Here is a 24,116-nt window from a genome sequence, read left to right on the forward strand (position 1 = left end):
TGAGCTATGAAAACCCACAGGCACCTCTCACTGGCATATGAAACCTAGAACCTCTCCACAACATTTTTGTTTTTAATTGCTGGATTGAAAAAGACTGCTTATTCATACATCCCTACATCTCCCAGATGCCACCAGGTTCCAAAGTTACCTACTGAGCTTCTTGTGGATGAGTCCCCAACAATCAGAAGAAACCAGAGCATTGCCCTCCTCCACCAGCTTTGTCTGAAGTGAAGGGAGGGGAGGAGAGGGCTGGGCAGGCCCAGCTGGGGCTGGTTGGTGGGGATGGCAGCAGTGGAGCAAGCCTTGGGAGATACATGTCTGGGTTCTCTACAGATACCTGGCCCCATGTGCATCTTCAGTAACCCAAATGTCCTTCCCAGCTCTGTTCTGTAAGCTCTGCGCTTCTCAGCCTTCTTTTCTGCAAAAGCTGCTCGCCTTTTTTGTCCTCTGATACTTCATAAGAGCATAAGTGTAATTTAATTTTCTCTCTCCCCAAAGCCTTTTTCACATCCTTTCATTGTTTGCCTTTCTTTGCAAAGAGCTTTGAGAACCTAAGGTGGAAAACGCCAGTTATTAACATTTGAAAGCACAGACAGTATTTTCCGTAGTATAAAATACACAAAGGAGTTACAAAGCTCAAAATGTAGAGGTTTTCCTTTTGCAGTTCTCATGGAGATTTAATGCTGGCAATTATAAGAATGCATGCGGTATTTCCAGCTTAACTGTGCTTGTGACAAAGCAATTTATTAGAAGTAATTTACTTAATTTGGGGATCAAAATGCAGAGCTTATCCTGTAATATATAGTTTTGGCACTGGCGGCAGGAAATGGAGGATAGAGCTTATTCAGAGAGATTTGTTTTTCAAATAAGATTTGAAAGTTCACTTTTTTTTTTTTCTTTTATATATAAGAGAAGAGCATCCTTTCTTCTCAAGGATTGATTTCAAAGGATTTAAAATTGCATTGGATCTTTGTGCAGCCCTTAAGGGCATTATAGAAGGAGAGATGGCTCTCCTTTTCGATTCTATTTCTACAATACTGAGTTTATAATTAACTGAATTGCTACAGCATGGCATGATATTTATACATACTGTTTTCTGCTTTTTTAAGTTGAAATGAATCATGAGAAATTACTGACTTTCAGAAAGTATGGATGCAGAGTAGCACACTGCAGAAACTTGTGTCTACATCTTTTGTACTGTAGGGTACACTCCATTGCTCTATATGGCTGGAAATGTCCCAAACAACTTATTGCTTAGCTAAAATGATAGAAAAGAGGAGGTTGTTTAGTAACACCTTGCTAATGCACCAAGCAGCTGACTGAGACCGTGTGCTGAAGGAGACCAGCTGTGGGAAGGTGAACAGCCCATTATTCTGTGTGTTCCCTTTGTGCTCACAGTGGATAGCAAACATTTTTTTATCACCTTCCCTTTACTCTGGTCATTAGGAAGTAAGGAATAAGGACTTGTGCATTTACAGGCAGGAGAAATTCAATGACCTGCATATATAGAAAGGCAGCAAAAAGAGTCAGAACAGTTCTTCACCCATACTTGTCCTGTTTGCACACATATTGCAATAAACATTTAGTAACAAATATCCAAGGCATGGGGAAGGGAGTTGTGTTTCCTGCCTTCAGCCCTGCCCCGCAGCCCCACCAGGGCTGCCAGAGCTGCTGCCTGACTCCGAAGCCCTGGGTGGACAACAAGGTAATGGGTACCTTGGAGGCAACCTTATTGGGTACCTTGTTGGGTTCTGTGTGCCCAAGGTAGCCCTTGCATCCCTCCAAACCCCCCTTGTATCCACATCGCAGGGACTCACCACTGCTTAACCCCCCAGCACCCTCCCCCTGCCCCATCCCCCCAGCAGGACCATATTTTCCTCTCCCATTTCCCCATTGCCTTCCCCTCTCCCTCAATGCCAGCACCCCACAAGCTCTGCTCTTTGCTTCCCAACGGAGATGCACCTTGCTGAAACTGTCTCCACAACACATAACATTCCCCAAGGAAGGTGCTGCCAGCATCTGGATCCACACAACAAGGGGTTTATATGGGTGCAGCACTACACAGGACATGAGGGGACACCACATTGCCCTCCTGCTGCTGTCTTGCCACATTCCCACTCAGGAATATGGGCACAATCCCTCATACCCCCCCATGCCACCATCCTCCATCTGGGTCCATCCTGGAAATTTTGCATCCCTGAAGGCAAATGGACCTCCACAAGCCCAGCAGGCTTTGGAGGGTGGGAGACCCTGGTGGGAACCAAGCCACTGCCACAAGACTGGGAGAGAGCGATTTGATTTCAGCCCTTACACAGCGAGCCTTTGCACAGGGCCTGCGTGCAGAGGGGCTTTTCATGAACTCTGGCAAATACCCGTTTTGAAAGATGCATACAAGCAAAGAAAATACATTAATCCACCCATTAAACACACTGGCAGTTCTGGCCCTTCTGCATGTTTGGACACTTCTGCTTGCCAGAGCAGCACTATGATTTCTGCATGCGGCCTCCAGAAAAAACCTGCATTTTGAACAGTCTTCAGTGCCAAGAGCCAAAGCTGGAGAAGACAAGGATAAGGGCACCACAGAGGGGATGCATTCAGTTTCTGGGAGGCAGCCACGAGCTCTCTACTGTGAAGTGGCTTTTACTGGCATCACCTACTTGCTCTGACACCTGATGCCCTACAGAGCGTAAACAGAAAACACATCGGGAAAACAGTCAGGAAGAACAGACAGAAGACTGTTACTGGGTTTACATTTTCCAGGCCCGATTTGCAGTGAATAGTTGAGCTTTACTGCCAAGGGCACCGGGATCCAGAGTGAGACCTGGTATTCTTGGCAAACTGAATTAACAGTGGCAGTGATAGCACATGTCTCACACTGAAAGCACTTAGATAGGGAAAACACACTGAAAAAGACATTTGTGTTTCCTGCGAGCTGTCATCCTCACCTGCAGGCTCCAGCACTGAATTCGGCACTGCTGAAACTTCTTATCAACAAAGAGTGCTCTCCTAAATAGAGGACTTTACTCCTCATACAAGGACCTTTGTGCCAATGAATCAGTTTTTATATGTGGTTGTACAGCTATAAAATATATCCCACTTACTCTGGGAAGACTCAATCCCCACCTACACTGTGTTCGAGATGAACAAAATCCATATGCTAGACTTCCTACAGACCCAGTTCTGTTCAGTCACTATACATTTTTCTTTGCGATAACTGGAAGCTATGCCAAAAAAAAAAAAAAACAATCCTTAAAATGGCATTCCATCGTGGTGACTGCTTGGTTTCTGATAACAGGCTGGTGAGATGCAAGCATCACAGCACATCTCCATCCTGTAACAGCTTTTAAAGCTGGCTGCCCCCCTTCAGATCCAAAGACCATCACCATCATCATGCAATGTGATGACCCCAGAAGTGTTGGGTGCTGTTCCCTCATTGATATTTACTGATCACTTCAGCTATGTTTCAGCACGGCATTTGTGGCCACCCCTGTTCTAAATATGCCATTATGGGGGATAAAAAGGTGGGGGAAGATTTAGCTCCATGGTGAAATAATGAAGCTTTTTGGTGCCCATGATAGCTCTCTGTGGTATCTCATGTTCATCCTCTGTCTGTTTTCCTTTTTTCCTACAGAGAAAGAACTTGAGGTAATTAATAAATTAAAACAATATATGCATATTATTTCTTTCTGCAACAGCCCAAGATCTATAAGTAAACCCAGGTGACTTGTTGTTCCTGTTACTGTCTGCATGCCCATAGCTAGTGCACTACACACTAAATCTCTCTCAAAATATACAAACACTATTTACAGATAGTAGTTACTTCTGGGCTTGCTCAAACACCTTATTATAGGTTATAAACACCATACTATAAACACCTCTGTCCATGCCCAAGTTCATGTTTCATGATGACTTTTGATTATTATAGAGTCAAATGAGGTCAAAAGTTTTCATAGTGACTGACCAGAACTTTAAAATGCGAAATTGGAAATCATAGAATCATAGAATGGTTTAGGTTGGAAGGAATCTCAAAGACCACCTGGTTCCATCCCCCTGCCATGGGCAGGGACACCTCCCATCAGACCAGGCTGCCCAAAGCCCCATCCAGCCTGGCCTTGAAAACTTCCAGAATCCACAGCTTCTCTGGGCAACTTGTGCCAGTGCCTCACCACCCAAATGATGCTCAAGTCACACATGTATCAGTATCAGACAAGGGTCCATTTCTCATTTCCTGCAATGAACCCCCATTTTTGATCTTGACAGCAGCCTCCTGGCACACACAAACAGGCTAATTTGGGCACGTCTTGTCCCAGCCTTCCCTGTGGGGGTGTACAAATGAACCTTTGGCTTGGGGCTTACTGAAAGAGCTCAGTTTCTCTGTAGTCTCAGAAGAGATGAACATTGCCATTTTCATTGAGAAACACCCACTGGGACAAATTTACATTGTGTGAGATTGGTATCCATCCATTTAAGGCAGGCACGCCAACATTATGCATTCATTTGGCCCATGAGGTCTCCCCATTCATAAAAAGAAAAAACAGATGCCTGGCTACCCAGTTGCTCTAATTATTTAAAGAAGTTTCTGATGCTGGCAACAGCTCCAGCATACATAATTCACCCTTCGTACCTTTCTGAAACACAAGACAAACACATCAGTGTATTTTATATAAGCCTTCCAGGACATCGGTTATTTTATTTACCCGAGGTCAATTTAGATGTAAGTGCTTTAAACAGCTAGAGCCAAACAATGTTAACCCCCTATTTGCCTTGCCACCCCAATTGCACTTCTAACTTTCTCCTGCACACTTGTGCCTTGATTTCTTCATATAGATATGAATGGTAAGCACAGATTAACTTAAACGCAATAGCATAGAAATTAATATTTCATTTCACAGAGTTTCAGGAACTCAGCAGTGCTGCAGAAGCTGAACTCCCCTGTCGCTTGTTGGGATCTCAGTGCTACCATGTGCTGCCACGGAGTCCTTGCAGAAAGCAGGGCTGCGAGGCTGCGCAGGACACCTTGGGGTGCTGTAACATACAGAAGTGTCTGCTCTATGGTTTCTGCAGTAGTGTTTACTTGACAAGACTTGAGGGTAATTGTTTGAGAGCAGAAAATTTGCCCCTTGCTGTTTTAGCGTTTGGATGGGATTAGTTGTGTGACAGCTACATGTGGTCTTGCAGAAACCATTTCATGTGTCTGTTCTTTCCATTCTTAAATGCAAAGCCAGGACTTAATAGAGCTTGCTTAGCCTGCCATCATCCATTGAGAAAGTGTCTTCAACAGTTTCTGTGCAATGATCACAGTTCAGTGAGGCCAGCTGTGGAGCACTCTGGTTCTTTCTACATTTCCTACCTGCAATTAGAAGACCAAATGACCCCATGGTTTTAGGAGGGTGGCCCACAGCCCCATGCCAGAAAATCATCACATACCCCAGACCCACAAGAGGCCCAGTGTGTGATGGACTCTCCATCTTCCCCCTAAAAATTTCCCAATTGAAGTTGGGTATGTCCCAGTGACCGAGGCTGTGGGGTGACCTTTTGAAAGGTTTGCAGTGATAAACCATCTGTGTTGGGCCAACTAGCTTGCAGTCTGAGGCTGAGAGAGAAAAGGGGGACCCTGTTTTCAAGAGGCATCCCCAGGCAGGCAGGCACAGATCCTCACAACAGCACGAGGCCAGGCAGAGAGAAAACCCTGTGCCATGCGACTCAGTGTAAAAAGCATGGTGTGATGTATATCATCACACGCCCTGGCCTATATCACTTGGTGAACATCAGACCCAGAAGAGGTGAATTTATTTGCCATTTCCACATATATGAGGTTTCCCCTCTTTCGTTTATTTGTACATCTCTGCAGAGGATGGGAGACACAAGGGACATTACATTTCTGTGTTGTCTGAAACATATAAACCCACAGGCTGTATTATAAACAAAAGCTTCACTAAAAAATGTTGAAGTTAGATTTGTAATGAGGCTTTGACTAAGTGAAGTGACCTTCCCTTCAGGGCAGTTAGGTTTTCAGTTATTCCAGCAATGACTTTTAAACAAAAACTGTATCCCTTAAAAATTCAGCATGACTGAAGATCTCAAAATGAAGACTTAAAGGGACTGTGACTAGGATCCATTAGCAAGTGTTTGGTCTTCCAGCTCCATACAACTGCCTGAAAACACTAAACCTCCCTCCCGAGTCTCAGCCAAGTTGTCTGCTCCTTCTCTGCCAACATCACTTGCGCACATCATCTCATCTCTGTCTTCTGCTTTATCTTCCAGTGGGTTGGGAATTTTCTGAGCAGATTATCACCCAGTGTGGTCACAAAATTTTCCTCAAAAATGAAGAACATTCTCAAACCCTCTTTGAAACTAAACTACTTAGACTCACTTGTACATCAGCTGCTTCATTAAGGCTTTCAGAGGACAAGTCAGAGATCTGACATCCTTTTCTTTCAGGCCTCATATTACAGTGGAAACAAAGCCACTCCACGTGTCCTTGAAAAGGGATAGAGCAGCGATTTTGGTAAAATGTTTTACTGAAGGGAGTCACTAAGCTGCTGCTGTGGGGAAATGAGGCTGTGATATGCCTCAGCCTTACTAACTAGGCACGTAAGCACACATATGTATACGTCTGTGTCTATATATACATGCTATGCAGTAGTACATGTATATCCCCTGAAATCCTGCTTTAATTGAACAAATTAAAAATCAGTATAGTAAAACTTAAGAGCTTCCACCACAAACATTACTACCAGTTAACAGCAAACTCAAGCAGAGGCCTCTGATTAGAAGTGATGGCAGGAGGCACGAACACACATAGACACTGAGCCTTTTTCCACCCCCTAGACAATAGTGTTCAACACTTATTGTCTTCAAACGAGTGGCTTCCTGACTGCACAGTCACCTCTTTTGTGAGCAAATCGTCCCCTGTGCAAATCCTGGCACCAAAGTGGAGCCCCACAACGAGGTTCACCTCTTGCTCCCATACTCTGTGTTGACAGCTCTTGGGTGGCTGGGAGTTACTTCTGTCAGGAAAGAGAGCAGGCAGCAGCGCTTGGAAGTGTTGTGATAAAAAGAGCCAGCCTGCTGCCTCTGCAGTGTTTTGTTTTGATACTCTTCAGCTCTCCATTACACACAATAATGAGAGGCTGAATACCCTGGATAATGACAAACTTAGGGAGTTTTTCTGCCCACTCAGTGTTTCTGCACTGTGTTTCCTGGGATGCTCATTTCCAGGATATGCCGGGTTAGCTCCTAGGCAGTGATGCAGAAACATGCCAGCCCACCAGCAGCATCCCTGACCCCGAGCCCTGAGCAGAGCTTAGGTGGGTGTAGCAAGGAGAAGGCTGCACCACTGCAGGCTTTCTGGAGCCAACAGAATTGTATTCACACAGCACTGGGGCTATGTCCTGCCAGGTACAAGCTGGCTCTTTGCCCTGGGCACAATTTACCCACAAATTAGATAATCCAGCCATGGAAAATGAGAAATGGATCTTTCAGCTGTTCCTCTTGTAAAACTACCACCCTGCAGCAGCAATGGGGCGTGACCTAGGTGGAGGTGCTGTAGCTGTTGCTTCAACACCCTGCTGACCAAGTTCAGCACGCCTACACCCACAGCCTGAAAAAGCTAGTGCAGGTACCAGAAGCAAAACTTCAGGAGGGCTTTCTGCATGTATCAGCTATCCCAGTCATCCACCGCTTTGTATGCCTCCATCCCAAGGCAGCAGTCCAGCTATTTCTATTCAGTCCTGCCCTTTGCTGCCTGACCATGTCTTGGTTTGCTAGAGGCTTGCTCATCAGCACTCTCATCATCACGTCTCTTCTGTTCTCACTCCCTGACATACAGCTCTGTTTTGAAGTTACTTTAGGATTTAACTCAAGAAGCTTCTTAGTTAATTACTGACCTACCAATAAGAAGCTATATATAAAGGAAACTAAACACATACATAAATGCTTATGGGTTTCTGAAAATAGTCTTCTTGAGTGGAAAATAAGTGGCTAAATACCAGTGAATGTATGTGCCCAAACACGTGAGACTATTTCTATTAACATCTGTAAGTAAGGGGCTATCAGGGGACTTGCAGTTGTTCTGGGAAATGACACAGCCACTTAGCTGTAAAACCCCAGTATTTAGATGTGTAGCCCCCAGTACATCTGAAACTGCAGTCATAGGGACTCAGTTTTGTTTTTTTTTGCCCAGGATTATCTGACTAAATGAACCTCACAAAGCATTATGAAAAGGCTGATAAGTTCTGAATGTCATAAATTGAATTAACAAGACTTGTTTGTTGTTGTTGTTGTTGTTTGTTTTTGTTTTGTTTTGTTTTGTTTTTGTTTGTTTTGTTGTTTTGTTTCTCAGTGGATTTATTAGCTAGGTCCACTAGTAGATTTGATATCTGGACAAGATTTTTGCCAGTATACTTTATTCTGCCTCAGAAGGGGTTACTGTGGCAAGTCTAGACTTTTATTTTCAGAGAATCATTGAGAGAATCAAATCATTATGGATGATTATAAACTAGTAACACAGCTGAAACTTCTTGATAAACCTCTGTTGTTTGTACCATGTCGAGCTATTGTGCTGTTTCCATAAGTACTGGACTGGAAAATCACAAATAAATGTTAATCAGTTTCACTGAAACCAAATGTATTTACAGCATTGTTAAATCAGAAGTAGCCAGGAACTATGTATTGTTTCAATGTGTCTTTTGAACTCTGTCTCCTGTATTTATTCTAGATTTTTATATGTAATTTTTTACCAATAATCATCTGAGATAAAACAGTGTAAGTTCACTCAGGTTACCTTTACAGTTCTGAATACTTAGGTGGAATTGCAGATTATAGCCTGCACTTCAGTATCCTAGGGTATGATACCAGTCCTTTCTTTGATAATCTTGTGACTTCTGTGATCCTGATGGTCTCAATAAAATTTTCCTCTTAAAGTAACCTGACTTTTGTTTATCATCTCATTTGGCCAGGTCACACCAAGTGCTATTTTAGACATCCTAGACAGCTTTTGTTAAATTCCTGCACCCACCCCGATCAGAAAGGAGTCATGCTAATGCTCATTTCATACTTCTGCTTCTCCGTGGTCAGACTCACAGACTTGCTCTGTCACTAATCCTCTGGCTTCAGGGTGACTGTTCACAAAATAAGATGCTATTCACATTTAAGGCATCCAGCTCTTCAAAAGCTGTTTTACCTCTTTAAATCTGACTCTCACCTAACTAATCTGGTATTTATGATCTTTAGAGCCACTTAGTTTACTCCAGGCTACTAGTTGTAGCCCTTTTACTACAGTGCTGAACTGTGTAGGGAAACTGGAAAAAGTTGAGCCAAAACATCAGGGAAGTACTGCTTCACCTTCCAAAAGAGAAAAAAACTCAACAAATCTGACAGGCTAGTGCAAAAGGAGCATAGAAATCCCTACCAAAAAACATGTGGGAGGGAGCATATATTTAAAATAGGACCGCCTAATTCAGCTGCTAAATCACTGTAAGGAGCTCTCTATGTCTGTGTGTGCGGGAGGGAGAGGGAGAGACAGAGGGAGAGAGTCAGAAAGGGAGAGAGGAGCAGAGGGAGGGAGGAAGGGAGGGCAATGTGCCTTTCACAGAGCTGGGAGCTCGATGGGAATGTTTGATTAGCTCCTCTCTGAAAGAGAAAAGGTGTCCAGGCCTCCCTTCGCCGCCTGCCTCCGATTCTTTAGAATAATGTTGGCTGGAGTTTGTGGTACAGAAAAGCTGGGAAAAAATAGCACTTTCATACTGTGTGGAGGAAAGGAATAAAAAGTTACACACCTCAAGCAAGGTAATTTTGATGTTGTTTCTCTACTATATTTGTTTGTTGGGGAGAGGGAATATTGCCTTTTTGTGTGTTGATAGTAGTTATATTTTCACCGCTAAGAAACTGTAGGGACATAACTTTTTGTTTAACATTCCAGCTGTGTGCATAAGATCAAAGACTTAAGGAGATTTGGACATCGATGTAAAATGAAACTGTACTTTATATAGGTTTTATTAAGTTTTTATAAAAGCATTAAACCCCTACTGTTAAAGTGGACACACATGCTGAATAGCAAGGGCTTAACTCTTTCATAAAGCATGGTGTATATTAGTCACACACCAATAGACATATATATGCCAACGATTCAAATAGTGTGTAAGATGTAATATGACTTGTTCCCTGTGTTTAAAGTACTTTTGCTTTCAAGACTTTTTCTTCACCTCTTTGATCAATAGGGAGGTATGCGTTGTATCATTAATTAGCACTAGATGACTCCGGGGAACGCTAATCTACAGGACACAGAACAGAAAATAGCGTTATTCCACTCATATGACCTATACAGCATATTCTTTGCTAGTCGGATAAGTACAGATGCATGAGCTGTACAGTAGCCTAGACTCTATATGCCCCTTTGTGCCGAGCACTTGTTTTGCTGGTGAGGCTCCAAAAATGAATAGCATTGTCAAGCCTGCCACAGCCGTTCAGCTCTCTGTGGAGAGATTAAAGTCTCGATAAGTCTCTTCAAAATGTGATTTCTGTCAGACTAGTACAAACATGAACCGAATGCCCCAAGCAAACTTTCAACCCTACTTGATATTTTGTTTCTAGAGTTTATGGGAACTACGCCACATCCAGAGCAAAACAGGAGTTACAGATTTCAGAGGCAGATCCTCCTTTTCCTCTAACCCCTCCAAAATTTAAACGGAAGACCAAAAACAAGCAAGCACAGAGAAAAAGTTTCTTCAGTTTAGATGGTTTAGAAGATCTATTTGACTGAGAATAGCAATGGAGTCATATATGTTTATAGTGTGTGTTTTAGCATGTCAAAGATAAAAACACCTTGCACGACTCTCCTTGAAGACTGGCTTTTTGCTGTACCTGTAGTACCACGTCCTTCAGTCCTTGCTCAGATTATCACTTGAATTAAAGTGATTACTATAAGACTGGTCTCTCGGAAATGCAGAGCTCAAGGAAAAATAATGTGCACATGCAAAAAGGATTGCATGTGCACATTAGTTTCTGAATATTGAATTGGTATCTTATTACAAAGACTTATTTTCCTTCCATATTTTATCTAGTGCTTTGAGTTGCTGGGGTTGTTCTCACTGGGGTGTTGGAAAAAGCTTCCCGTCTTTCTGTTATTCAAGACATAGGAGTATTTAATTAATTGGAGTGAAAAGAAAAAAAGAAAAAAAAATTAAAAAACCTTGATGTTTTACCAGTATAATTGAATATTGCATTGTGCTTTTGCCTGTAGCAGGAATTTCATGTTCTTAACTCGCTCGCTACTTTCTTCAAAACACTTTCTTCTTTGGCAGTATTTTTGCACAAGACTTACCACTGCTGATTGAACTAAGTAGTTTTACAACCAACACCATCAAGGAAACTGTTTCCTCAAACTTGGGATGCAAGAATGAGTCTCTGTGGGTTCTCTGATGCCTAATAAAGAATGAGTTCCTACTGAAGTCTCTCATTTAGTGGGAACATTAACAAAGATTAACATTCACCCCTTCACCCAGCTACTTACTTTCACAAAAGTAGTAGGAATTTAGTAGGAAATTAATTTTTAACATTCCCTTTAGTTAAACTTGATTACTTTGAGTATTTCTGAAGAAGACTGGGTGAGACACAATGTAAACACAGAAGATGGGAAGAGTCTGATTGCTTCAGGTGAAAGAACAGAATTATTTGCTATTTCTGGCCATTGCTTTTTAGAAAACACTGCTAAATATAAACCTGAAGTTTATGTAACAGTGGCATCAAGGACTTGACTGTACCTAGTCTGTCTGGAGAAATTTAATTTTTTCCTATTCACCCCAGAGTCACAAATAGAGGTTTAGAAAGAAAATACTGCCCAGTAACTTACATGCTAACTCAAGACCTAGGATACACGTGCTCACATCTCTGCTCCTAACTGATGATAGGCAAGATATTTAGGATAGCCAAACGAACTGAGCAATAAAATGGCTAGTTCAGCTTACTATCCACAACTGTGACTGTATTCCTTCTCCGGCATCTTGAGGCTAAATACACAGAAACACAATGCTCTGGCACACAAAGTCACCAAATCCCCATACCAGAGATTTTGGGACTGGGATGGGCAGATGCTGGATCAGCAAGGCGTGTGTTGGCCCACTGCAGTGGCGTGGGGAGGCACTGTATTTTCTGGACAGGTGGTCCAGGGTTTTCTGAGAGTCCCGGGAGATGTTCTGGCCTCCTGAAGCTCTGGGTCCACCAGGACTCCTCTGACGTGCTGCAGCATCACGTCACATTCAGGGCTTGCTGATCTGGGTTGGAAAACAGAAACACAGAACAAAACAGAAATAAACGCAAAACTAAAGTTAGTTGGTTGGTTGCGTTTTATTTTGCCCGCCTTGAGTAGTTTTCAAGGCCCACAGGGAGAGATAGGTGCTTAGCACCTCCTTAAACACTTCAGTCACTTTTTTGAACTTGCCTGCACACAAGGAGCACGTTGTTCCTGTGCTGTTGGCCTTGGGTGCCTGTGCTGGGGGATTCAGCTGGGGTGTGGGACAATGCAGCCAGTGTTCAGGGCCCGATTGTCACACGGAGACTATAATTATCTCCCTTCTAATGACCAGCCAAGCAAGATAACAGTTTTTATGCTATGTTTAGAAAACAATGTCTTACTACAAATTGGTGGTTCATTCGCCTGTAAAAGAGCCTCTCTAACTGTCTTGGAGCAGATGCCATTCTTTTCCATTCTGATTCCTTTATTTATTGCACATTTCACACTCGGAAAACTTGGGTGAATGCTGTGCAGGCAGTGCAGCCTCCCCATGTCACTGAAGATGGCAGAGCAGTGCAGAGTGCCCAGAAAACCTGCGGCTGTTTCGGTTGTATCTACATCAGTAAATTGAACTCTGACCGTCTGGCTCATGACAGCCTGCATCTTGTGGGTGAACTCTTTTAGCCCCCAGCCCAACAGGGCTGCGCGTGCGGCTGCAAGCTCTGTGGGAGGGAGCAGTAAGGATGCTTCTTGCAGACTCCCTATAATGCCCTGCAGTGGCAAAAAGAGAGGTGTGAAGGGGCTTGCGATGGGTAACACAGCAGTGTGTATTGCAGATGAGATTTTACCCACAGGCATCCTGGGGAGACTTCTGACATGGTGTAGGCTCCTAAGGCATCTGTGGGGGTAGCTATACCCACCAGCAACGACTGCAGACTGTGGCTATGTCTGACCCTTGCAGACAGGGAGATGAATCAGAAGTGGGCAGTCACGACGGCGACACTCATGGTTTAGCTACCTGAGTGTTGGCTCAGGGCTCTACAAACATTCAGCACTAAGCTCTGTGCTGGGGCAGCCGCAGATTTTGTGGTGTCTGAGGGCTGCTGCCACATCCCCTGCCGGGTGCCCTGCCAGCAGAGCAGCACAGCTGCCCGCTCCCTCTGCCCACAGCCTGCTCACCTTACCTCTTGCCACCTTCTCTGAGCTGGCATCTCTGCACAGTAGCAAGGATGTGACTGGGTCATTTTTTTCAGCAAACGAGCCCTGGAAAAAGCCAGAAAGAAGATTTCCAGATCAGAAACAAGATTTCCCAATGAGTAGGAACCAGCATTTTAAGTTGGAGCTATATTTTAATTAGAATAACAACACCATCTGCAGATTTTGCTTTCACCATTGAAGCAGAGCACCCAAATCTATAGCTCATCCCCCAAACTGGGAACACATTTGAATCAGAAGAGTGTTTATAACCATCCTTGCTTCGTTCAAATCAAGATCTAAGCAGGTCTTAACCTGCCAAGCCTTACTGTCCTGACTGAACTGGCTTTCTAGTAACCATTAAGCCCATCCTACCTCTGCTCTATCTCCAGAGCAGCAGGGTGCATTAAGAGTTCAGAGGCACATTAACAGCACTATCTATGTCAGCTATCCTTAATGTGTCTCATTCTACAGGACATCCCATGGATACAGATATAAAAAATACTTTGAAGATGCAAACTGCATTTGGAAACTGTATTTTGGCCTGTCACCCTATAAAATAGCTTTGTAAATGCAATGCATGTAACACAGCAGCCAACAGTTTCTCAGCTGGCAGCTGGTTTCCTATGAAAAAATTCATAATTGCCAAGTGACAGTTTTACATGAGCCAAAATTTCTGGTAAAATTCTGAATGATCTTTGTGTAGCTTCACACAATCCTTTAATGTCCCCACCAGGATGCATTGGGGATTTCCAGTGCCTCCGGGCTTGTACATAAAACTGTGGAAATTTTTACCTCTCCAAAATCACTTGTTTACAGGGAAGTTTGAATGCGGCCACGTCTGTACCTCTGGCTCTCTCTGCCAGGTTCCCTTAAGGATTCAGAAGGCTCCGTTCTTTCTCTTTTCACCAAATATGCAGCTTACCCTGGAGTCAGTAGAAGAAGGGTGAGACAGAGGAAAGCTGGCAGCAGCGCTGTGTATCCTGGCCCTGGTCACCTCCAGTGAGTCAGAGTTACACCAGGGTAAGGGATCCACGACTCCGTTGGCTGTCAGCACCACTACCAGCCAGCTTAGGATGACAGGAGCCCACCTTGCTCACCCAGGTGGAAGCCCACCTTGCTCACCTCTCTGGAAATGCATCTGCAGCACGCTATTATTTTGTTCTCCCAGGCTTGGTGGAAGAAGCATTTGAACATGGAAGGTATAAAAGGAGAGAGACTGGTTGGAGATGAGGTTAAATGGAGAGAAGGAGAGGAGTGTCCAGACGAGGAAGGGAGGAGGTTATAGAAATTTAGAGTAATTGCTATGAAACAATTTGGTGCAAACAGAACTGCTTCTGAGGTCAAATATAGGTACCACACGTGTACTCATGAATCTGCCAGGAATGAAAGTGGACACCTGACATTTTCCACAAGCATGGGGTAAGCACCATGCCCAGGTCAGACAGATGTTCTCTCACCCTACTCTGGGGGCAGTCTTTCTACCAAAATGCTTCTCAAAATATGTGGTGATTTGGGATGTAGCATCTCAGGTTTCCATGGTCTACATCTTTGATTCTCACAGGCAAAATTTGTGCATCTAAAGAATAAATTTTAGGCAATAACTAGAAGTTTATATGGTAGTCTCTTCAAACCAAAGTTCAGAACAAAATTCCTGAGCATGGAAGTAGATTATGCAGTATTAAGGTCTGCAGGCTTTGTTCTGTTTTTAAAACAGACCTTTCACCCTAAATTACATGTTCTTGCTCTTGATCACCTGTTTGCTCCCAATCCATGCGATTAGCACAGTTTTCCTTTTTGATCTTGGGTTCTCAGAGACAATGATTCATCTCTATGCCAAAACAGCAAGTTTTAAAAGTTTCTAATGGGCAAAATTATTAAATCAGTATCAGCCTGGTCTTCAGATGTATTTCTCAAAAATTTCTGGCTGCACCTATGCTGTCACAGTATCCATGGCCAAGCTCTGGATGCCATGTTCCATGCCACCACATTCACTAGCTCTTTATCTGCCTCCAGGGCACTCATACACATAAAGGATACAGTTTTGGAAGCGTAACCACCTGCCGTGTTGTCTGCATGCCCTGTGTGCTAGACAGCCCACTCCTGCCATCTGCCAAGGGCTGCCAACACGCATAACGTAGGGCTGCACAGCTTGGCCTGCATGATGTCAAGTCTCTGACCAGCAGTGCCTCTTCAGAAACCCCTAACATCCTCATTTATATTTGCTGGCACCCATGCAAACCTGTAGCTCACTTTCATCTCAAAAGCAGCATGGAGTCCCAGGATATCTTCTGCAATCATTAAAAAGCAGAAATAATATTCACAGGACCACTGTTTTCAAAAGGCTCCACACAACAGCCACGTCTAGTGATAGCCCTGCCTGATTTGCTGAAGATATTTTGTGTACGATATTTCCTTAATCAAGTCACCATTACTAGGCATCGATCAATTTGACTGCTTACTGCCTTATCTAAAACCAGTGCCACATGCCAGGAGGGCTCCAGTTAGTTTTTTTAATTGCGTATGTTTTATGAATCCTTATCCAACCAGTCCATGGCTTTGGCATGAGTAGTTGTGCTGAGTGCAGGAGATACTGAATTGATACAGCATCCATTCTGGTTTTCTGTGAGATGCTGTATAAGTTTATCAGCATGCTTAAGGACTGGGTTTGCTTTCAATTTGGAGATAAAATTCACTTTTGCAGTAGAGGGATACATGTAGCTTTAATAAGCAGAGCATACACATCCTACATTTTCTCTAAATTTCTGTGTCTAAATTTCTACCAAACAAAAAGGTGTCAAGCTGTGTCTCAACATGCTACAAAAATTCCCCAAACCATCTCCAGAGTGATGTGCAGTTTATTCAGTGCCTTTTACACAAATTCTTCACTTTTAGGCCAAATATGTACCTTCGGGGGAATTCTGACACACTACAATAATTCTTAGCTTGCAGGCAGCACAATAGCGTGGTTATTCAGTGCTTGTTTATTGTGCATCCAAACTGAGAAACCACATATTGCACTTTCAAAAGTCACTTTGACTTTTCAGAACTGGGTGTTTTGTTGAAAATAGAAACACTTTTTTTTTTTTCATAAAAAGTGAAAGAAATGTGGCCAAGAATCTTACTCTCCCTACCTAACACATCCCTCAGGCACTGCTGGATTGCAGATATTCCCATTCCCTTCATGTCAAACATTCGCTCTCGGTTTCTTGGGAACACGGCACTGCCAGGACTGACAGTACCCAGCTGGGACCTGGCTGGTATTAGGGAGAAGTAATTAAATTAGGAAAGGGAAAGAGGTTGCCCTCAGCAGTGAGCAAGTTCCAGTGCACAGACAGAGCAGGGCTCAAGCCTGGGAGCAAGGGGAGGAGATACACGAGATACGAGAGCTGTGGGGGACGGACAGACAGAAGGTAGTTGTCTGGACAGGGCTTCACAGGTCGGAGCTAACAGCGATTCCCAGTGAGCAATAAAAGCTGTGCATTGAAATGAAAAAATGTAACATAAAATAATACGTTATTAAATGTAAAAAGAAATCAGGAAAGCATGGTGCAATGACCCTCACAGATATAGTCATCCAGATATTCCAAACTGTATTTTCTCTGTGAGTGGGTGACATATCCTAACTGAATTTCTTCCTCTGCTGGGAGGAACAGATCAGGCCAGCATAATTGGTGGTTATCTCTGTGAGACAGATGAGAAAGTATAATCATTGCAGTTTTATTTAGGCCCTCAGAAAGGTCTGGCAAGTTAAATCACACTATAGTTTTAAATAAATTACCTTCTTCTAAACGAGCTCTGTGGAAAGCAGAGAAACCATTTGTCACTGTTACTTCAGCCTTATGTTGGTTTAATTTCAGGGCACTGCATGAATATAAAATGAGAAGCACAGGGCTGCTTGGGTGTTTTTATTCAGCTCTAAATTGCTGGGTATAGCATCGTCATTTTACCTACCTGACTGGAGCTGTTTTGGACTAAATTCTTCTTGAAAATCCACATGTGAACATTTCTTAAAGTGTCTCTGGAATAAATAGAAAAGTATTTGTGTGCCCCAAGTGCAACTGAGGTAGCATTGGGACCTCTGAAACCCAGGGAGGGTCCCAGCACCCTGTGTCCTCCTCCCCATCTATGTCCAAACCACAGAGCAAGGCTCCTTTGGCATCTTCACAGGTCTTATGGACTTGACCATGCAGTGGTCAAGTTTCATCAGAGAGGGGAGAATGTGCCCAGGCATCCTTGGCACCCTCTCAAAAAAATATTAACTCTCTTCACACTCACAGACCACTCAATAGGCTGAACAGCCCAACCTGAGCACAGTGACCACATGCTAGCACCAGTCAGCTGAATTTCTTTGAGAAACAGAGCTGACAGCTACCTCGGTATAGCAAGATGGTGGAAAGCAGCACATACATCTTCAGGCAGCAGAGCAGTATGTAAGCCCTCAGCTCCCATCTCTAAAGCAAAAGGCTTAAAATGCTAAGCAGGAACAGCAGCAACCACCAGCCTGCTGTTGAGGGTGTGACAACCCACGGGGGGAAGGACAACTGTGGACCAGTGTGGGATTCCTGTGGCCACAGGGAAGAGATGACAAGGAGCCTGTGGCTACTGCTCAGGTGGTAAAGGCTTTTTATTCAAAATGAATAGTCCTGCCTATGATCCTAACGCTAGCTGTGCATGTTATGTTACACAAAGACACTGAGGCAGAAGTGCAAGCTGTCCAGAGACTCAGAAACTCATCCAGCAGAGGTCTGGTTGTTCATTTTATCACACGCACAATTGCTTCATGTGCAACATCTATTATTTCTTCCAATTCCTCCACCACTGTGGAAACACCTGCAGACATAAAAGCCTGTGTTTCCTCATCAACTCTTTCTGAGGCACTGGATAACTTAGCAAAGTGAATCTGAGTACCGCCTCCAGGAGGTAATTTTGGGTTCTCAGTCCTACACGTATTCCCACAGAGGCACCTACCCCTAGCTGGGACAGGGATTGTCCTTTTGTCTCTTCCTGCTGTTTGGCCAAGCCTCCTGTTTGCAACCAAAGCCCAAGCTCCTCTGAAAGCTGAAGAAGGTTTAATTATGCACATGGTACAGGAGACTCTGAGTTTCTTACTGACACTTCCCACAAACAGTGTGGGCAATTTATTTGTTTTCCTCTCTTTGATCTGATAAGGTATGAAATGTCCTATCCTTGCAGATGGTGCTAGTGCAGATACAAGCTTTCTCTTGCTTCAATTATAGCAAGTTCCTTCCAATTTCCTTCATATATGAAAGAAAAGAGTTGAGCTTTCCCTCATCTTTTTTATAACAGAAGGTAATGGTTTCTATGATATTTTTAAATCCCTGTATGAATATATTTTATTTCAGGCCATTACAAGACAAAAGTCCAGCATCCCATGCAAATGAGCTCATGCTTACAAGCTAGCATTTTGAGTCTTACTTCTGTTACCCAGTGTCCTGACCTAGGATACCTGCGGGACAATCTAAGCTTCTGGAATAAAATACAGTTATCACCACTGCTTTTCTAGCTCAGCAGAACTCACTACCTGTCTTTTTAAAATAAACTACTATTTGGATTTTTTTTGTGTATAGACTTTCAGAGCAAATCAATGCACTGAGTGAACAGCATTCCTTCCCCTTGAGGAGAAAAGAGAGGAAAGAAAATTGCATGTGACAGGTATTAGCCCTATTACCCAGTGTGCACCAAAATGCACAGCTATATTATAATGGCGAGCAAGGTACTATACTATGGGGACAGAATATGAACATGAAACCAAGAAAGAGTGAAACATTTTTTAAAAGAAACAATAGGAAAATAAATAAATAAATAAATAAAATCTTTTATCTGCAAAGACGATGATAAGCTTGTTTATCTGAACCGCTATACTCACACCTACACCAAACCCACTTGATTTTCCTGTAAGGAGCACATATCTAACTCAACCCACAGTGCTCTAAGATGGTGTTGTTAACTCCAAACTACTTGCTCAAATAGCTTTCAAACAAAGTCCACTTCTGTTTTTTTAACAGTGCCAGTGTTGCTGCTGTATTATAACCTCTTGAGAAGGAGAACAATAGCACGCTTTATTGTGGTACAAAGGAAGTACAGAAATTAATTTCTGCAGCACAGGAGATTACAGGAAACAAACTGCTAACGCCTGCAGAGTCAAAGCACATGGCACCAGCAAAGAATTTCTGTTTGCACATGTAATGGACAGCAATGCCTTACACAAAACATCAAGGACTTACTTAAAACCTGCGCTTCCATCAGCAAAAGTATAGTTTTCCATACAGTAACAGTTTATACAGATCAAAACCATCTGTTTGTTTGTAGAGGTTCTTTCATGTAGCAGCTCCCTGAGAGCTTTATAAGAGCCGAGCTGCTATTAAAAGGCATAAAAACCTGACTTTATATCCTAAAAGAATGGTTTGCTAACTCTGTCTTTTCACTGGCATTTGAGCTTTTTCAAATATTTTTAGCACAGGAAAAAGGAATCAACCTTCTTTCAAATAGAAATTTGATTTCAAAATGTTAGGATGGGGCTTACACTTGGAAACACTGAAGGAGATGCTTTTTACTGCATTTGTGCATGACTTAACATGGGTTTAAGCAGCATTGATATAATGCACATACACTGCTTTCCTGGTATAGTAATAGCATCTGTTATGGTGGTGAGAAGGATACAGATGAGGAAATGTACTAGGAAAAAAAAAAAATCCAGCATAAAGTTTGGGAGATTTAATATTGAGTGGTCACTAGTTAACCAACTAGGACTGCAAATAATTAATGGAAATCTGGTAAGCATAGCTGGCATTATCTCTCAGTTCATGAAGAGTGTCACAGAAAAGGAACAGAAGATGCCAGTGAATCAGGGCTCCCAAAATATCATCCATTATTCTGGTTTACTAATGAGACACAAACTGAAAAGATGCTTTAGCATCCCATTGCTGGGAGTGAAAGGAGCCACAGCTACTGGACATAGCAAACATAACCAGGGCACTGGACATTATAACTTTTTTTTTTCTTTTTCCCATTTTGTGTGTTATGACAGGAATTTCATGAGGCTGGAAAACTAAAATTATGTAAAATCCCTGCTGCGGTCCCCCAGCAGGGGCAGGAGACTGGGCTGATGAAGGGCAGGTAGTCAGGCACAGCACCACAGACACCAGAATGCAAAGACAAGGAAACCCAGCCCATGGGAACTTCTCACAGTAAGATAATACAGGGAAAAACATATAGTCCAAGACAGCTGGAAGAAGATGTTTTTTGGCTTGACTTTCCACTGAAAAAAAAAAAAAAAGTCTGAAGAAAACACAGTTTCCTCAGTGAAAACTCTCAGAACCTGACTGGGAAGCCAGGCATTAGGAAAGACCTTGCTATTAACCAACTATTGATATCTTCTCTCACTCTTGGCTTTTTAAAAAATATCCCAAATGCATTTTCCCAGCTAGAAGTTAATAAGTAGGACACAGCATGCTCCTGTGCTGGCTGACTAATTATCCTTCAGAAATGTCTGAAAAAGGTACAGTAATCACATTTTTATTAATGCATTAGTAATAATGCCACACAGATTAGTATTAAAAATATTTTAAACATATCATGTTTTAAATGGCTCTTTACTCTGAACTGAGTACTCTAAACTGTAGTAGAGATGCCATAGGCAGAAAGGAGGAATACAAAATCCATGAGAGAAAGACCATGTGAGATTTTGATATCATTTATCCCAGCTATGGAAACAGCAGACACACTCCTCTTGTACATAAGATTTCTTATTTTGGCTTTCTTAAAGTTAATGGCAATATGGGTTATTCTCTTATGCATCTGTGCGGCCCCTTGCATCACACTTCTGAGGGACAGGTGGTTTAACCAGGTATTGATAGCAGGGAGTCAGGACAAGAACTGCAGAAGGCTGAGGTGTAAATTCATGTGGCCACTTGATGGTAAATTTGTGGTAACATCAGTGGAGGACTTTGATCGGTTATTTCTCAGAGGTGAGATCAGATTGCATATAATAGGTGTTTGAAGGGCATGAGGTTTGAATAATCTTCAAAACAAAAATAAGATCTGGGATCAAAGGGGAGGATCAATACCAGACCTACACGAAGCACATCCTACTTTAGCAGAAAACATGGAAAATCAGGCGAATTGGGGGTTTTCTGTATGGTTATTGAAATAAAACAAAAATATTTAAAGACTTTGGTGTGTAAACCTCTGTCTTTCACAGACAAGTTAATAGTTGCATGCATGAAGTGGTGATATTAGGTTCCCAAGAAAAAAATCTAGGGTGTAAAAAAAAAAATATTAAACACACTGAGACTTACAATGGTAGATAAAAGGAGAAATCTCAGCAAAACTCATACTATAGATTAAACCAAAGCAGAAACTTCAGTTTTTGAGTTAATGAGATCTATTAGTTTTGTAAAGTAAGAAAGGGACACTAGCTTCTTGTTTAATTGCAAAGTGTCATTCTCAATCTGCAGACATCCCCAAAGCTGCCATTGAATTTAGACTAGAGGGCCAGTCATACACATAGGTCCATTTGGAAGATCAGAGCCCTACTTCCTCTTTTCTTCCCAGAGAAAGACAAAAAACACCATTTTATTCCAGACTTTTGCTCCTTTTAAGATTTTGAAAGTAGCGGATGCCATGCTAGCCCACCATATAGGAGGTCTCATACTACCTATATATAGGATATCTGCACATTTTTCCTGGTATACCAATGCCTAACATAGAAATTAATATAATTGGAAAAATAAGTTTCTTTATTAAAATTTATTTCCATCAGGATGCCAGTAAAAGCTGAACCAGCAACAGCACAGTCCCCAGTAGCATGCTTTTGAGAGTAGCTCTGACAACAAATCTGTCAGGTAAATCGAACAGCCTTGCCTAAATGCTTCTATTAACTTTCCTGTCGGTAAAATACCTGTTATTGCAGGCTAAGGAGTCTGCTGAACTCATTTGCCTCTTGATAGACTTTATATATGAATTCTATTTAGATTTCTTGGCCTCTTTCTACCGGACATTCATAGTACTTCATTGCCACCCAGGAGAGCTGGGATGGTGCCTGGTGCAGCTGGCCTTGGGATGGTCGGGCATGGGGACAGCAGGGCCTTTGGAAAGCAACAAGAGCTCTTGTGCAGCACTGGTGGTTTATATATTTTGTGAGATGGGAAAAGTCAGGCAACATTGGACTCTGTCCACAGCAAGGCACACAGCAATCCACCCGTGAGGCAGCTTTCACATGTATCCTTCACTATCCCATCCCTCTTCTACTCCAGTTAAACTGGAGATGAAAGTGTTTTAGCACTAAGCCAAATACTGTCAAGACTAATTCTCACAGCTCTCTCTGACTTTAAATAAAGATGCCACTGCTGATTTTACTCGCTATAGATTTGGGGAATGCCCAGTCAACACCAGCACAGCCTTTAAAGGTGTATGGTATTTCTGCAAGTGGCCAGCAAGTCCCTCAGTCTGCATCTCCTATTCCTGGGATTGAGCTGAAGTAAGAACTGATGTGGTCTTGCTGCTACTGCTTGCACAGCCTGGGGTTATCCCTGACCATGCTGCCCACTATTCTGAGAAGGACACAGCCCCATGAGCAGCTTTCCATGCCCCGGGATTCAGCTTGGTGGCTTCTAGGCAACTTCTGCTTCTCTCCACCTTAGCAGTTAGCAGGTTTTACTGAGATTGATGAGGAAAGGTGCAGTACCAAAATTTCCAAGCAATACTGTTAACCATAGTTGCTGGCATTTTGAGTTCCCTGACCATAATACAGAAGCAGAAATTGGAGGTACAGCTGGCTTGTGTAAAAACAGTTATAAATTATATAGGCCTACAACTGGATGAACTCAGTTTAATCTGGCAAACTATTTTCATCTTTCTCACTCAATAAACATGTGGTTTTCTTGAAAAAGAAGAGCAATTAAAATAAAAAATGTGGAAACATTGACTTTGAGGAAAGATTGTGGATTTTTTCCCTCTGCCCTATATCTGTCTTGTCCTTCTAATTTTCCTTCCTGAGGTGGGAGAAGCCCAGGTCCGAGTACACAAATCTCTGAGTGGAATCTGTCACTGCCATGTTTTCCAGGAGGCAGACAACTTGTTTTCCCTAACCGTTTCCAGCTTTAGTACTTACTCTCTATACTTTCTTTGATAGCAAGCTAATTTTGACTTTAGTGCAAAGCTTGCCATTTGTAAGCATGTAATCAATTTTCTTTCATTTTGCTCCTTGAGTTTTTCCTCTACAACACACAAATATTTTCTCACTCTCTGATATTTGTTAGGCATTTTGTGGTATTTTAATGACTGATGTTAATTACAAGCATCCAACCCAGGATTTCCCCAGCAATCATAATATAATGAACACTTGCTACTAGAGGTAAGGAATTAATCCTCATACATTGTGATGATTTCCTCTTTTTTGTTTCCTCCTATGCCTTGTTTAAAGTAGTGTCTCCTAATTTGCTAGAGATTAAAAGCTTCACTTCTCAAGCTCCGTAACTCATTAGAAAGACAGTTTAAAAATACAATTATTTTTTGTTTTCATTGTCATGCTAAACTTCTATCCACTGACTGCTCAAACACTACTCATTCAGCCCACTTGTAACTCTTTCAAATTCAAAGAAACAGTGGGCACGTCAATAAATGAATGCAAATAAAGATAAAAATATTCCCCCATATAACATCTCCC

The 24,116-nt window shown here is 42.5% G+C and overlaps 1 protein-coding gene and 1 long non-coding RNA gene across 2 annotated transcripts in view; one reads left to right on the forward strand and one right to left on the reverse strand.

Moving 5' to 3' along the window:
• The first annotated feature begins 9,492 nt into the window (after positions 1 to 9,492).
• The window catches only part of VIT (vitrin), a 53,999-nt gene continuing 39,375 nt past the window's right edge, over positions 9,493 to 24,116 (forward strand). Inside the window, exon 1 of the mRNA XM_005022225.6 lies at positions 9,493 to 9,789. The gene's annotated coding sequence lies outside the window, so the exon portion shown is untranslated. The remainder of the gene's footprint in view (positions 9,790 to 24,116) is intronic.
• LOC119716425 (uncharacterized) lies at positions 9,800 to 17,860 on the reverse strand. Its single transcript, XR_005264380.2, has 3 exons — positions 16,561 to 17,860; positions 13,417 to 14,352; positions 9,800 to 12,272 (listed from the first exon to the last, which is right to left on the reverse strand). It is a non-coding gene; the product is annotated as an uncharacterized lncRNA (long non-coding RNA).

The sequence above is a fragment of the Anas platyrhynchos genome, chromosome 3, assembly GCF_047663525.1.
Source record: "Anas platyrhynchos isolate ZD024472 breed Pekin duck chromosome 3, IASCAAS_PekinDuck_T2T, whole genome shotgun sequence".
Classification (NCBI taxonomy): Eukaryota; Metazoa; Chordata; class Aves; order Anseriformes; family Anatidae; genus Anas; species Anas platyrhynchos.